Below are 15,724 nucleotides of genomic sequence, written 5' to 3'. Positions count from 1 at the left end.
CAAAAATATAGATGTGTTCGAGAAATTAATTACATAATTCCTGAAACAGGTCCTCCGCTGGGACAGCAATAAATCATCGTATTTACAATGCTAAAATCAGGGGTTCGATTCCCCACGGTTGACTCAGCAGACAGCACAATTGGTTTTGCGGTAAGAAACACACACACACTCCTGAAACAGACAACGTAAAAATTAACATAGATGAATAGGGTTTCAAAATTAACCATTTATTGTTAAGCAGAGATAACTGAGATTATAAAGTTGATCACGCTTGGTAAGAATGGTAGGGCCCGGCATGGCCAAGCGTGTTAAGGCGTGCGACTCGTAATCTGAGGGTCGCGGGTTCGCATCCCCATCGCGCCAAACATGCTCGCCCACCCAGCAGTGGGGGCGTTATATTGTGAGGGTCAATCCCACTATTCGTTGGTAAAAGAGTAGCCCAAGAGTTGGCGGTTGGTGGGGATGACTAGCTGCCTTTCCTCTAATCTTACACTGCTAAATTAGGGACGGCTAGCACAGATAGCCCTCGAGTAGCTTTGTGCGAAATTCAAAAAACAAACAAACAAACAATGGTAAGAATGGACATGACTATGAAAAGTACTACTTTCATCATACTAAAGAAATGATTACACAGTCTTCGAAGACAAACATAGTGTTTAAGTTATTTATTCGCAGTACGAGAAATGACCGCGAAATTGGCAAGGTATGACTGTCAGAGGTTAACGGGATCTCTAAATTAACACAATATGTTGTGGCAGAAGTGAAGGTGACATCAAAATTAGCTCGATAACTCATTTCAGAGGCGAATATAACCTCAGTTTTAACTTTATGGATTCTGGACAGGATTAATTCACCTCCATATTAACCAAATAGCATACGGTAAGAGAGGTAGTAACCGTGCTATTAACCTGGTAGGTTCTGGCTAGAGTAGAGGTTACCTTACAATTAACCAAACTACATCTAATACTTGACATAATTAATATAATATAAAAAAATAATATATTATGGTTGAGGTGGATTAAAGTATCTTCAGTTATAAAATGATGTTTTGTATATGGATGTATGTGAGTTATCCATGTGGTTTGTTAAAAATATGATCCGAAAATCATCCTAACAGTATAGGGGTACAATATACACAACCTTCATGTTCACCAGGTACGATCTGGCAAAGGCTATTATGATCCTGAGTATAAACCCGCAATGTCTAACCCCAGAGTTAATTACATACTGACTGGCGGGAACGTAAATGACTTTAAAGTTAATTGCAGTAAAGAAACCCTAAGATAATCACGTGTTTCTTTGTATAGGTGAATAAAACCACGAAGTCATGAGTGAGGAATGGACATAGCTTTAAAACTAATTCTCTGATATGTGAGTGATGATGAATCTAACACTATTCTTATCATGAAGTGACTAATGACAACAATTTGTGGTGACAATGTCGTTTTGAATAGTATTCTTAGAAGGAATAGTCTTAAAAAGTTTATCCGATTAGTCAAAATTCAAGGGTGAAGTCTATATCTTTACGCACAAGTTACTGTTGGCGAACACTTGTAATACTACAACGTATTAAAGCAGGTTAATGTTGGCGAATACTTTCTAATACTACAATGTATTAAAGCATAACCTGCTTTAGTGTTGACGAACATCTTGTTATACTAGAATGTATTAAAGCAGGTTATTGTTGGCGAACATCTTGTAATAATGGAATGTATTAGAACAGATTACTATTGACTAACATCTTGAAATATTAAAATATTTTAAAGCAAGTTACTGTTGACGAACATCTTGTCATATTAAGATGTATTAAAACACGTTACTGTTGGCGAACACCTTGTAATACTACAATGTATTAAAGCAGGTTGCTGTTGGCAAACATCTTGTAATATTAAAATGTATTAAAACATGTTACTGTTGGCGAACACTTGTAATACTACAACGTATTAAAGCAGGTTAATGTTGGCGAATACTTTCTAATACTACAATGTATTAAAGCATGACCTGCTTTAGTGTTGACGAACATCTTGTTATATCAGAATGTATTAAAGCAGGTTATTGTTGGCGAACATCTTGTAATACTAAAATGTACTAGGCTACTGTTGGCGAACATCTTGTAATAATGGAATGTATTAGAACAGATTACTATTGACTAACATCTTGAAATATTAAAATATTTTAAAGCAAGTTACTGTTGACGAACATCTTGTAGTATTAAAATGTATTAAAACAGGTTACTATTGACGAACATCTTGTAATATTAAAATGTATTAAAACAGGTCACTGTTGGCGAACATCTTGTCATATTAAGATGTATTAAAACACGTTACTGTTGGCGAACACCTTGTAATACTACAATGTATTAAAGCATAACCTGCTTTAGTGTTGACGAACATCTTGTTATACTAGAATGTATTAAAGCAGGTTATTGTTGGCGAACATCTTGTAATACTAAAATGTACTAGGCTACTGTTGGCGAACATCTTGTAATAATGGAATGTATTATAACAGGTCACTGTTGGCGAACATCTTGTCATATTAAGATGTATTAAAACACGTTACTGTTGGCGAACACCTTGTAATACTACAATGTATTAAAGCAGGTTGCTGTTGGCAAACATCTTGTAATATTAAAATGTATTAAAACATGTTACTGTTGGCGAACACCTTCTAATACTTTAATGTATTAAAGCAGGTTAATGTTGACGAATACTTTCTAATACTACAATGTATTAAAGCATAACCTGCTTTAGTGTTGACGAACATCTTGTTATACTAGAATGTATTAAAGCAGGTTATTGTTGGCGAACATCTTGTAATAATGGAATGTATTAGAACAGATTACTATTGACTAACATCTTGAAATATTAAAATATTTTAAAGCAAGTTACTGTTGACGAACATCTTGTCATATTAAGATGTATTAAAACACGTTACTGTTGGCGAACACCTTGTAATACTACAATGTATTAAAGCAGGTTGCTGTTGGCAAACATCTTGTAATATTAAAATGTATTAAAACATGTTACTGTTGGCGAACACTTGTAATACTACAACGTATTAAAGCAGGTTAATGTTGGCGAATACTTTCTAATACTACAATGTATTAAAGCATAACCTGCTTTAGTGTTAACGAACATCTTGTTATACCAGAATGTATTAAAGCAGGTTATTGTTGGCGAACATCTTGTAATACTAAAATGTACTAGGCTACTGTTGGCGAACATCTTGTAATAATGGAATGTATTAGAACAGATTACTATTGACTAACATCTTGAAATATTAAAATATTTTAAAGTAAGTTACTGTTGACGAACATCTTGTAGTATTAAAATGTATTAAAACAGGTTACTATTGACGAACATCTTGTAATATTAAAATGTATTAAAACAGGTCACTGTTGGCGAACATCTTGTCATATTAAGATGTATTAAAACACGTTACTGTTGGCGAACACCTTGTAATACTACAATGTATTAAAGCAGGTTGCTGTTGGCAAACATCTTGTAATATTAAAATGTATTAAAACATGTTACTGTTTGCGAACACTTGTAATACTACAACGTTTAAAGCAGGTTAATGTTGGCGAATACTTTCTAATACTACAATGTATTAAAGCATAACCTGCTTTAGTGTTGACGAACATCTTGTTATACTAGAATGTATTAAAGCAGGTTATTGTGTTATTGTTGGCGAACATCTTGTAATACTAAAATGTACTAGGCTACTGTTGGCGAACATCTTGTAATAATGGAATGTGTTAGAACAGATTACTATTGACTAACATCTTGAAATATTAAAATATTTTAAAGCAAGTTACTGTTGACGAACATCTTGTAGTATTAAAATGTATTAAAACAGGTCACTATTGACGAACATCTTGTAATATTAAAATGTATTAAAACAGGTTACTATTGACGAACATCTTGTAATATTAAAATGTATTAAAACAGGTCACTGTTGGCGAACATCTTGTCATATTAAGATGTATTAAAACACGTTACTGTTGGCGAACACCTTGTAATACTACAATGTATTAAAGCAGGTTGCTGTTGGCAAACATCTTGTAATATTAAAATGTATTAAAACATGTTACTGTTGGCGAACACTTGTAATACTACAACGTATTAAAGCAGGTTAATGTTGGCGAATACTTTCTAATACTACAATGTATTAAAGCAGGTTATTGTTGGCGAACATCTTGTAATACTAAAATGTACTAGACTACTGTTGGCGAACATCTTGTAATAATGGAATGTATTAGAACAGATTACTATTGACTAACATCTTGAAATATTAAAATATTTTAAAGCAAGTTACTGTTGACGAACATCTTGTAGTATTAAAATGTATTAAAACAGGTTACTATTTACGAACATTATGTAATATTAAAATGTATTAAAACAGGTCACTGTTGGCGAACATCTTGTCATATTAAGATGTATTAAAACACGTTACTGTTGGCGAACACCTTGTAATACTACAATGTATTAAAGCAGGTTGCTGTTGGCAAACATCTTGTAATATTAAAATGTATTAAAACATGTTACTGTTGGCGAACACCTTCTAATACTTTAATGTATTAAAGGAGGTTATTGTTGGCAAACATCTTGCAATACTAAAATTACTGTTGGTAATTACTGTTGGTGAACATTTTGAAATATTAAAATATTTTAAAGCAGGTTACTATTGACGAACATCTTGTAATATTAAAATGTATTAAAACAGGTTATTCTTGGCGAACATCTTGCAATACTAAAATGCATTAAAGCAGGTTACTGTTGGCGAACATCTTGTAATATTAAAATGTATTAAAACATGTTACTGTTGGCGAACACCTTCTGATACTTTAATGTATTAAAGCAGGTTATTGTTGGCGAACATGTTGTAATATTAAAATGTTTTAAAACTCACGTTACTGTTGGCGAACACCTTGTAATACTACAACGTATTAAAGCAGGTTACTGTTGGCGAACACCTTGTAATACTAAAATGTATTAAAGCAGGTTAGTGTTGGTGAACATCTTCTAATATTAAAATGTATTAAAACACGTTACTGTTGGTGAACATCTTGTGATATTAAAACATTTTAAAGCAGGTTACTATTGACGAACATCTTGTAATATTAAAATGTATTAAAGTAGGTTATTGTTGACGAACATCTTGTAATATTAAAATGTATTAGGTTACTGTTGGCGAACATCTTGTAACATTGAAATGTACTAGGTTACTGTTTGCGAATATTTTGTAATATTAAAATATATTAAAACACGTTACTGTTGGCTAATATCTTGTAATATTAAAATATTTCAAAGCATGTTACTGTTGACGAACATCTTGTAACATTAAAATGTATTAAAATAGGTTATTCTTGACGAACATCTTGTGATATTAAAATATTTTAAAGCAGGTTACTGTTGACGAACATCTTGTAATATTAAAGTGTTTTACTCTGCATTTATCGAAAATTTACATTGAAATGATATAAGGAATAATTTTTTCATTGCTAAGGTGCAACTTGAAATATTTTATTGTACTCGTCCCTTGTCAGTTTCAGTTCATTTTCTTCAGCACTTGACCTGATTCTTTCCGCATTTAATGCAGCGTGTGTGAATTATCATTAAATCACGTACGAAGAATTGTTTACTAATCCTAACGTACATTTTAGGCAAATGAAGAGAATAGATAATATTTACCAATATTTTACTGGTAAAACCAGAGATTTGGATGACAGGTACACATCACCGACGTTCACTTGCTCACTGAGAATGGACGGAAGAAGTCTCGCAGTGTGGTCATCGATTTTCTCGTGAACAATAAACCGGTCCTTTTCTTCCCTGTGTGCGTCACAAAAGCGATTTACGAAGAAAAATGACAGCGGATGATTATGGACGCTTTGTAAACTTCTAGCTGCCTTACATAGCCGCAAGATAACGAGCAAACGAATGCCGTTAGTGTTTTATGTCTGATCTCATCCTATCGCCAGGCCTATTGTAGAGACAAAGAAGAGGCCGGAGGGAATAAGGCGGTTTGAGATAGAAGTTCTTGAGGTATGGATTTCATGCCTTTGGCACATCATCAATTTGCTGACTGCTTCGGAGCTGGATATCATCTCCAGGTGTTTGTCCAAAAAGCTTTACATCTATCTATTTTGGAGAGAATATTTATCAAAGTATATCAAACAAATTTACCTCGTCATTACTTTTAAAGACGAAATTAAATACCCTAAAAAAGTGACATAAAGTGAATAGCTTGCATGGTTTGAATTTCGCGCAAACCTACACGAGAGCTACCTGCGCTAACCATCTTTTTTTAGCAGTGTGAGACTAGGGGGAATGCAACTAGTCATCATCACCCACCGCCAACTGTTGGGCTACTTTTCACCAACGAATGGTGTGATTTACCGTAACATTATAACGCCCTCACGGCTGAAAGGGCGCGCATGTTTGGTATGACGGGGATTCGAACCCGCGCCCCTAGGATTACGAGTCGAGTGCCTTAATCACCTGCCCATGGGGTAGCTTTTTAAGATATAAATTAATCAGAAGGTAATGTGTTGCCCTTTTATCACCTGGCTCTGTTTTCCTTTCGTGATCTACACTACATGGCGTGGTAAGGTAAAACTTTACCAGAAGTAAACATATCAACGTTTTACCACTTAACTCTGTTTTCCTATGTGATCTAAAGTATATATCCTATTAAAATAAAAGTTTACAATAAGGGTGTTTGTTGCTGTTTATTAATAAGCACAAAGATGGAGGACTATCTGGGTTGTTTTAGCAGTATAAGTCAGCAGACATACCGCTGTGCTAGTAGGGTTCTTTACCAGGAAGAAACATGAGAACGTCTTAGAGGCTGACTTTGACTTCCTTATATGATCTGAAGTAGATCTGAAGTTAAGATAAAAACTTATCAGAAGTAAACATGTCGACGTTTTACAACACGACTGTGCTTTCCTTATGTGAATTAAAATAGATGGCGTATTAAGATAAAAATTAATGAGAAAATGACATGTTTATGTTTTATTACGTAATTCAGGTTGTGTTGTAAAACTGTCAGTAAAATAGTCGAAATATTTAGACCTACTTTGAAGTCGACTATGCGCGTTTGTGTGTGTCTTACCCTCTCTATATAGATATATGTATGTGTGTGAACGTGTAATCAATTTATCTGTATGGATGTGTGTATGTGCGTGAGTGTATTCATCGTTTTCACAGAACAGCGAATCCGAAGTGAATAGAAGACTATACATTACGCTGTATTATAAGCCCGTCTCGTGGGCCATCTTCAAGTTGCAGTCCATTGTTCCTGATCTACTGTTATGAGATATTTCCTATCCATTTATTTAAGCCTTTGTGTCTGTGAGCTGAAGTAGACCCCATATACTCCTGCTTTCGCAGTTATGACATTGCTGTCTCTCTATCGTTTTTCTCTATTCACGGCAGGTCGGTCCAAATAGGCGCGTGCTCTCGCGGCAACTGATAAGACGGAGAGAAAAGGCAGAAGCTCGTGCGCCCGGTGTATAGGGGATCTGAAGCTATGGGCCCATTCCGGTAGCTTCAATGATGAATGAACTAGTGAGTTATTGCTCTGGCCTATTGTGGACTCCCATAAAAGCTCGCTGACGTCGGCTTTTTCTGCTGCAACCAATAATCACGCAGTTAAAGGCCTTGAGTATACAAAAGAGTCTGTGCATGTAATTTAGTAGAAAGCAGTTGCGGAAAGCGTTGGTGAGAGGACCAGACGCCTTGTGGTACTGATTGAAAGAGGCTGCAACGCTAGGTCCGACGAGGAAGGAAACCCATATTGTCGCTATCTCATGCTACAAGGACATTAAAGGTAAGCAACATTTAGTCGCTATGCACGTATTTTATTCAATATAGAAAGTACACTCAGAAAACATCGCTCTTCGCCACAACTTGGTTATTGTGGATGAATAACCCAAACAAAATAACCTTAGTAATATTTTTCTTTATTATTATAATACGCTTTCAGTATTAACGAACTGATAAATACGTTTTGTTGTTATTTTAAATAAATAATATTATTACCGTTAATCTTTTGGCTACTATTGTCTGAACTAATAATTAAACTTGACTATCACATTTATAACTTACCACAATCCAGAGCTTTTATAGTTTGAATATGTCAACGACTACACATCAAACTGGTTTTGAAATCAGTAATAAGATCACTTGTATCACCACATTTTTTATCAAGCACCAACGTAATACACAAAAGTAGCATTCACAGGGGGTAGCCCCCCCCCACAACACAAAGGTGAGTTTTAAAACACTGTAGTGACCACAAGCTGAATGAAATAGCCTCCAATTATACTTTATTTAACGAGCTGAATCAATGTGACACGCCGTGAATGTATTCACAATGTTGATTAACCGACGAATCTATTAATTTATACAGTATTTACAGCAGCGCCATTTTGGAACATGAAATATTTAGAAAAAAAAAAGCACCTGGAGAATATTATTACACGTGTTTAGTAATTACAAAATGTCCACTAATCATTCCAAAGAGGCACTATTATGATAAAACAAATAATAAAAAGTTAAATAATACGTCAAGTATAACAGCTTGTATTATCCGAAATCGCACCATTTTCTTTTTACGATTAATCTTTAGCTGACGGGTGGTATCGTTGTCACGTGGTACATTAACTGATTAATGTACCACGTGACAACGTTGAATAAAGTGTAATTGAAGGCTATTTCATTCAGCTTGTGGTCCCTACAGTGTTTTAAAACTCACCTTTGTGTTGTGGGGGCCTACCCCCTGTGAATGCTACTTTTGTGTATTACGTTGGTGCTTGATAAAAAATGTGGTGATACAAGTGATCTTATTACTGATTTCAAAACCAGTTTGATGTGTAGTCGTTGACATATTCAGACTATAAAAGCTCTGGATTGTGGGTAAGTTATAAATGTGATGGTCAAGTTTAATTATTCGTTCAGACAATAGTAGCCCAAAGATTAACGGTCAGTCCTGACGATTCATTACATTTCTTCTAGCCTACCAATGCTACGAGAACTGTCCTTCGTGTAGTTTTTGAGCAAAATACCTGAAAAAAGCAACAAACAAAACTAAATTTGTTACTTTTGTTTAACTGTTAACTTTTGTTTACCTTTCAGCTCTTTTTGGTTTGTTTGAATTTCGCGCAAAGCTACTCGAGGGCTATCTGCCTAAATTAGGCCGTCCCTAATTTAGCGGTGTAAGACTAGAGGGAACGTAGCTAGTCATCACCATCCACCGCCGACTCTTGGGCTACTTTTTTTACCAATGAATAGTGGGATTAATCGTCACATTATAGCGCCCCCATGGCTGAAATGGCAAGCATGTTTAGTGCGACCAGGATTCGAACCCGCGACCCTCGAATTACGCGTCGAACGCCTTAACACACTAAGCCATGTGGGTCCCAGCTCTTTTTGCTGGGTAAACACAATTAAAACCAGAGTATAAAATAATGGTTTCCTTAACTTTCTGATGTTATAATTTAAACTGTGTTCAACAATAAATACCTATGTTTTTGAAGAAACGTAATGTGTTTCCTCTAAACTTCAGAAGATAAGATTTTGTCAGCCTTTGTTCCGTCTTGAAGTTGCATGTCTATATATATATACAGGATGTCCCAAAAAAATGTATACACACTTTGAATGATTATAAATTTAATGTTTATTAAGATATATGTAGGTTTTATAATCCAAGTTTAAGAAGACAAGTGTAGAATCTTTTGAGTTATCGCAGGTGTTCGAACTGATGACCGTTCAGATCCAGACTGCTGATGACAAGAACATGAAATTGCAAACTTCACGGATCATTTCATTTGGTATTTGGGTACATTCTCTTTCAATTGTTGCTCATTTATTGCAGGTTTCGTACTATAAACCTTATCTTTGACATATCCCCAGAAAAAAGTCCAGAGGTGTGAGGTCTGGTGAACGTGGGGGAAATTCATGTTATCTCTTCGCCCAATCATCTGTTCGTCAAATTTTCGTCAACATAGGCCCTCACATCACAATGTTAGTGGGGAGGTACTCCATCTTGCTGGAAATAAAACACCTCATCTCCAAATTGTTCTCTAATGTGTGGCACTACAGATTCTTGTAGCAAGTTCAGATAAAAGAGACCAGTGGCTGATAAGTTTACGTGGTGTTCAACCGTAACATGTGGGTTCTGAAGTGCAAAGTAGGTGCAATAGTAGAGAGTAACTGAGCCAGTTAACCTAAATGTGGCCTCATCACTCCAGACAATCTTGTTTGGAAACTGTGCATCCTCTGCAGATTTTGCCGGGTGTCACTCACAAAATTCAACTCTCCGGTCAGGATCATCTTCATTGAGGGCGTGGACTAATGCCGGAATAAAACTTTTCAAATGAACGCGTTTCAACATGCGATGGACGCTCAATTTTGGGATTCCTGTCTCACGGGATGTTTGCCGAACAGATTTTCTTGGAGATTAGTGGAGACTTTCCAACAGCTCTGCTTCTCGTGTGGGACTGGTGGACGACCGCGGTCTTCAAGAACGACCTTTATGGACGTCTTGAACAGTTCTATTTGTTTCAAACTTACCCTGATGTGAGTAATGGTGAGTCACATTGGTGGATCTGTTTGAAACTCCCTTCTTTATGCTTCAGCTATGTACTCACACTTCCAGTAGCACTTTAAGATAAATGTTCTTTTCTCAAAGTTTACTCTTGCTTCTGCCCTTACTTCAAATCAGTTGTACGTGTAAAAAAAGAAAGTTTGAGTAAGTTATAATCATTCAAAGTGTGTATACATGTTTTGGGACACCCTGTATAAATAAACTAGAAAACTTCATCCAAGAAGAAAATACTACGTATGTTTTATCGTTTTAACCTTTATCATTTTAATGGAAATAGTAATTTAAACCTGAATGACATCTTATATGAACGTGAGTTAAGCGGCTACGTCAGATACCGTTCATATTTCAGTGTAGCCATCCATAATTTTGAATTACTTACAAGAAGGAAGGCAGAAAATCAACAGTATCTGCCGTCATATTGACTTGATACAATTTTTGGAATTGAATAACGTGATTTACTTACCGTCACTTTGATTACGTGTATATAGCTAAATGTGCGGAATATGTTCAGTGGCATCGCATCTCAAACTTCAGACCCTTCGATCAGCAACCCAATATACTGACTAGTAAGTTTGGCCAATCATAGCTAAAAACCACTTAACGTACGTATTTTCATATAATTAAGTCAGTTCACATATTACTTATAGAGAGGTATTAAATTTCGCTATTTTTACGAATGTTTACACATTGTGTTTGTTTTTTAAACATTTACCAATAGAAACTAAGAAAAAAGTAAACATTTTTGACGAGGGTCTCAAATTTATTTTGCGTCAATTGTTGAACAACGTTTTAAATATAATAATAAATTTTAAGTAACATTTAATTTCTTTTTGTTATATATTTTTGTATATTTGAAATTTTATTTCAAAAATTAGAAAAAGAAATGTTAAGAATATCCGATGTTCCATTTTAACGACTCGACGATTTTAGAAGAAAAACTGGTGTTTCTATGTGGTGGTTCACACGGTTGAAAGGAAAATTTTGAGTTTTGAAAATGAACTGTAATAGATTTCAAAAGGTCTTGATTTCTATCTGTATCAGTAGGTTTTAACTTCTAAAATACCGTATTTTCTTTTAAATACATACACTTACACAAATTAATTGATTGTTTTTTAATACTAGAAGACAGTACCCTCACTCCACTAGGAGTTCAGAGGCTTCCTCACGATTCATGTAACCTCCTTCATTATTCCAAGTTACCTCTCTGAAGGAGATCTGTACCCACATAAAAACCCCATTGAGACACCCTTAGATACCTGCGATATTTGGGTGACCTACTGTATACGTTTTAGCTTCTTGATACCTCAAGCAGATCAAGGGTAGAGGCTATGATAACTAGATAAAGATGTTCCAGGATCGTGTTGAATCAACTTTCCAAGTTTGTTTCTGCTAAATCCAAAACTGTTGGAGGAGTTCACGAACAAAAAAAAATCACAAACACACAACGTGAATTAATACTAGATTTACGCAAAACTGTACTAGGGCTAAGCAGTTCTTTCTTTCAAACTATTGGACTAGGAGGAAGGCACCTAGTCAACATTCACCACCAACTCTTCGGTTACTTTAATTGAAAAATGATTATTACAGTTCTGATACAATCAAGGCTCCGAAGTACAGAACGACATTTGTAATGGCAACAGGATTAAAATCATGGACCCTTGGATCCACAGTCCAGCATTAACCAATAATTCACTTCTGGCCAATACATTTATCCACTCATGTATATATGTGTGTGTATATTGCTACCATAAGTTCCGCTTTTACATTTTTACATTATTATCATAGTTGTAAGTAAAGTCAAATCACTGTCCTTTAGCGCCATCTGTATAAATAACACTTTACACTTTAGTAGTTGTTGGTACAGCTCACAAAGGAACTACAATAGGTTTCAAGACATCCTGATTTACACATACATAAATATGTTTGAATTTCTTTGAAAAAATATTAAACAGTTTATAGTGTCCAAGACATTTAGATTGCATTGTACACCATGTAAATGTGACATATTTAAGAAAAACACAGCTAAGCCTAATCACATCAAAAAGTGAAAATTTAACAGTTTTATAGCATTTGTATTACGTATTAAATAAAACGGTACCTGAGAACTTTGTGGATGTCACCTATTATGTGGTGAAGTTCGACGAAGAAAAGAAAACAAAAAATAAAAAAAACGATTCAAATACATATTTAATAAAATGTTTAAAGCCCAAAAGAATACCTTGGTTTGTTTTGTTTCGAAATTTCGAGCAAATTAACATAAAAAATATCTGCTGTAGCTGTCCCTAATTTTGAGATGATAGACTGAAGAAAATATAGTTAGTCATTACCTTTCACCGCTAACTATTGTGTTGTTTTAATCGAATATTTAGACCTGACTGTCACTCTTAAATATATTTTTAATAAATGTCTACAGTTTAATCGAGGCTCGGCATAGTCAGCTGGTTAAGACACTTGACTCGTAATCTGAGGGTCACGGGTTCGAATTCCTGTCCCACCAAACATGCTCGCTTTTTCAGCTGTGAGGGCGTTATAAAGTTACAGTCAATCCCCTATTCGTTGGTAAAAGCGTAGCCTAAAAGTTGGCGCTGCCTTCTCTCTAGTCTTACGCTGCGAAATTAGTGTTTGGTGCGATGGGGAATTCGAATCCGAAACCCTTGAATTACGAGTCAAACGCCTTGGCCATGCCGGGCCTATATTAATATTACTGATTTTTATCTTACCTTATCCTTTCTTCTCCAACTGTATCATTATAGACACAAGCAGCCATCATTATAACTATGAAACGTTTCTACAGTTTCTACTGCAGGTTTAACTGGTTGGTTTTCGCTTCAAACATCTCTGGCCTTCCGACATACATGTGATTTTCGATGTCTGTGTTTTTTCATTAAAATAATCTTGTTTAACTACTACACATAATAAAATATGCACTACATAAAAAGTCCCTGTATGTGCGGACTAAGTAGGTATATTTCATTTATAGTGTAAAGCAGCTTGCGCTTGTGTGTTAGTCCATAACGAAGGTTTTCCAATTTCTCAACATCTGATCACTGTGAAAGTTTGAAAAACTTTAAAGCATACTGCAGAGGGATTTCAAAAACTCCCACTTTTTATTTTTTGTGTGAGTCTGGCACTCATTTTTCTCCTCTTTAACTACTTACTGCCTTAGTATCGACGAGTGATGCACATGCCCGTCGCCCCGCCATCCACGTAAAGCTAACGAAATAAATGTTGTGACCTGAAGGGATACCAAAGATGTTGTTCCACTCAATTCACAGACACCATTTTTTACAGCTGTCTGTTCAAAACCAATTCAAGAATATATATAAATGTCATCATCAAAGTAATTCTGATATTTTCCATAGTTTGTACTAAATTATATGATGAATTTGTAAAATAAAGGTTACTTGTTGGCTCAATCCATACTAACTACCAGTACATTAATATAAAATTTACTTTAAGTACCAATACATAACATCAAATCCATATTAAGTATCACTATATTAACCTAAAATCATCATATCTCGACATTTTTGTGTTAGACATTTCATTGTCTTCATTTGCTCCATGCAATTCGGCGATAATTCTAGATTTATCTAATTATAGATTCTATAATGCTAAAATTCGAGGTTTAATGCCTAAAGTGGGCACAGCATTACTAAGTTGTCTATCTTTGTGTTTAACCACAAAACAAACACACAAAACTCGTTTTAAGTTTCAAAACTACGCTTTAAAAACTTAGTTGCAAACTATTTTTATATTATAATATTTGAAATATAAAAAAATTCCAAGTGATAATAAAAGCAGCATTTATTCAGAACAGTTATAACATTTTAAAGACATATAATTAATACAGCGTAAAAAAGGGGGAAGAGAAAGAAGTTCAATGATTGTTGCGCCATCTACATTCACGAATAGAAGTTATAATATCTCGTTTTTCTTAAGCTAACATCTCAATGAATATAACAGTAGTGTCTCTTGTATATCCTTGTAACTACTTCGCAACGTGTGGGTGTATTCTCAACAAGTTTGTATGGACATTCGCCAAGTCCATGAAGGGATAAATAGAAACTTTTAATTTGGCACTTTGCGTTTTCCAGTTATTATGGGCATTTTTTAATTTCATATAAGAGAAGAAACTTTTCATGTCCCAAGATAACTTTTCATTAATCATAAATTTAGATAACTTCTATCAAAACAACAGACATTTCAACTAGTATAAAATAACATATATTGTATATTATAATGTTTATTGTATAAAATAATATTAAGTCAGTTAATAAGGGTTTTTTATTCTAGTACAATATATAGTTTTCCTATCAAGTTCTATTAGTCTGTTGATAGAATATAATATATGTATTTAACCTATAATTGTTTTCAATAAGTGTGATAAAAGTAAGGGTTGCTGATATTCTAAATTTATTCGAATATACACTAACATCATTAAGAATGATGAGTGGAACATAAGTCGGAATGAGAGCATATTATTATTAATTATTTCTCTATTTCATAACCGTTAGACCAGTGTTCATTGCGCATTGAAAACGACACGATAAACGTTAATGTTTATTATGTTTTTACATATGCATATTTATCTTTGAATTGAGATAGCTTGAATAGATGGCAGCACTTACCAAGTACAAATTTGACGCTTGTCTTTTCTCGTACGGATAGTAGATGACACTACTGTACTATGCTACTAAATTTAGTGTTGTTATTGCGTGTTACCATTCTTTGTTGTCATAGCAGGCTGCACTTTATATAACAATGGTTGTTCCATCAATATTATAGAATAGTGTTCAGAAAGTGGGGTATAAAATGTTTAACAAAGAATAACTGTAATTTTATCTGATGATAAAATACCATTTATTTATTCTCTAAAATGTAACGTAAGCTAAACAGAGCCTCAATAATAAAACATCAAGTTCGAAGGCGTATAGGTAGAGATTAAATTTGTTTGTTTGTTTTGAATTTTGCGTAAAGCTGCATGAGGACTATCTGCACTAACCGTTCCTAATTTAGCAGTGTAAGACTAGAGGGAAGGCAGCTAGTCATCACCATTCACCCCAACTCTTGGGCTACTCTTTTACCAACGAATAGTGGGATTGACCGT

The 15,724-nt window shown here is 34.6% G+C and overlaps 1 long non-coding RNA gene across 2 annotated transcripts in view; it reads left to right on the top strand.

Annotated features, from left to right (window-relative positions):
- Nucleotides 1-15,724, top strand: part of LOC143237895 (uncharacterized) — a 199,689-nt gene that overhangs the window by 17,820 nt on the left and 166,145 nt on the right. The window contains exon 1 of one of the 2 annotated variants that reach the window (XR_013020320.1): nt 7,466-7,836. The exons of the other annotated variant lie outside the window; for it this stretch is intronic. This is a non-coding gene — a long non-coding RNA (uncharacterized LOC143237895). Of the gene's footprint in view, nt 1-7,465; nt 7,837-15,724 lie in introns of those variants that run through there. 2 annotated transcript variants of the gene reach the window in all.

This window comes from Tachypleus tridentatus, chromosome 13 (assembly GCF_004210375.1).
Source record: "Tachypleus tridentatus isolate NWPU-2018 chromosome 13, ASM421037v1, whole genome shotgun sequence".
NCBI classification, from domain to species: Eukaryota; Metazoa; Arthropoda; class Merostomata; order Xiphosura; family Limulidae; genus Tachypleus; species Tachypleus tridentatus.
The sequence above is the reverse complement of the archived record's forward strand: the minus strand, read 5'-3'. Positions and strand labels throughout refer to the sequence as shown.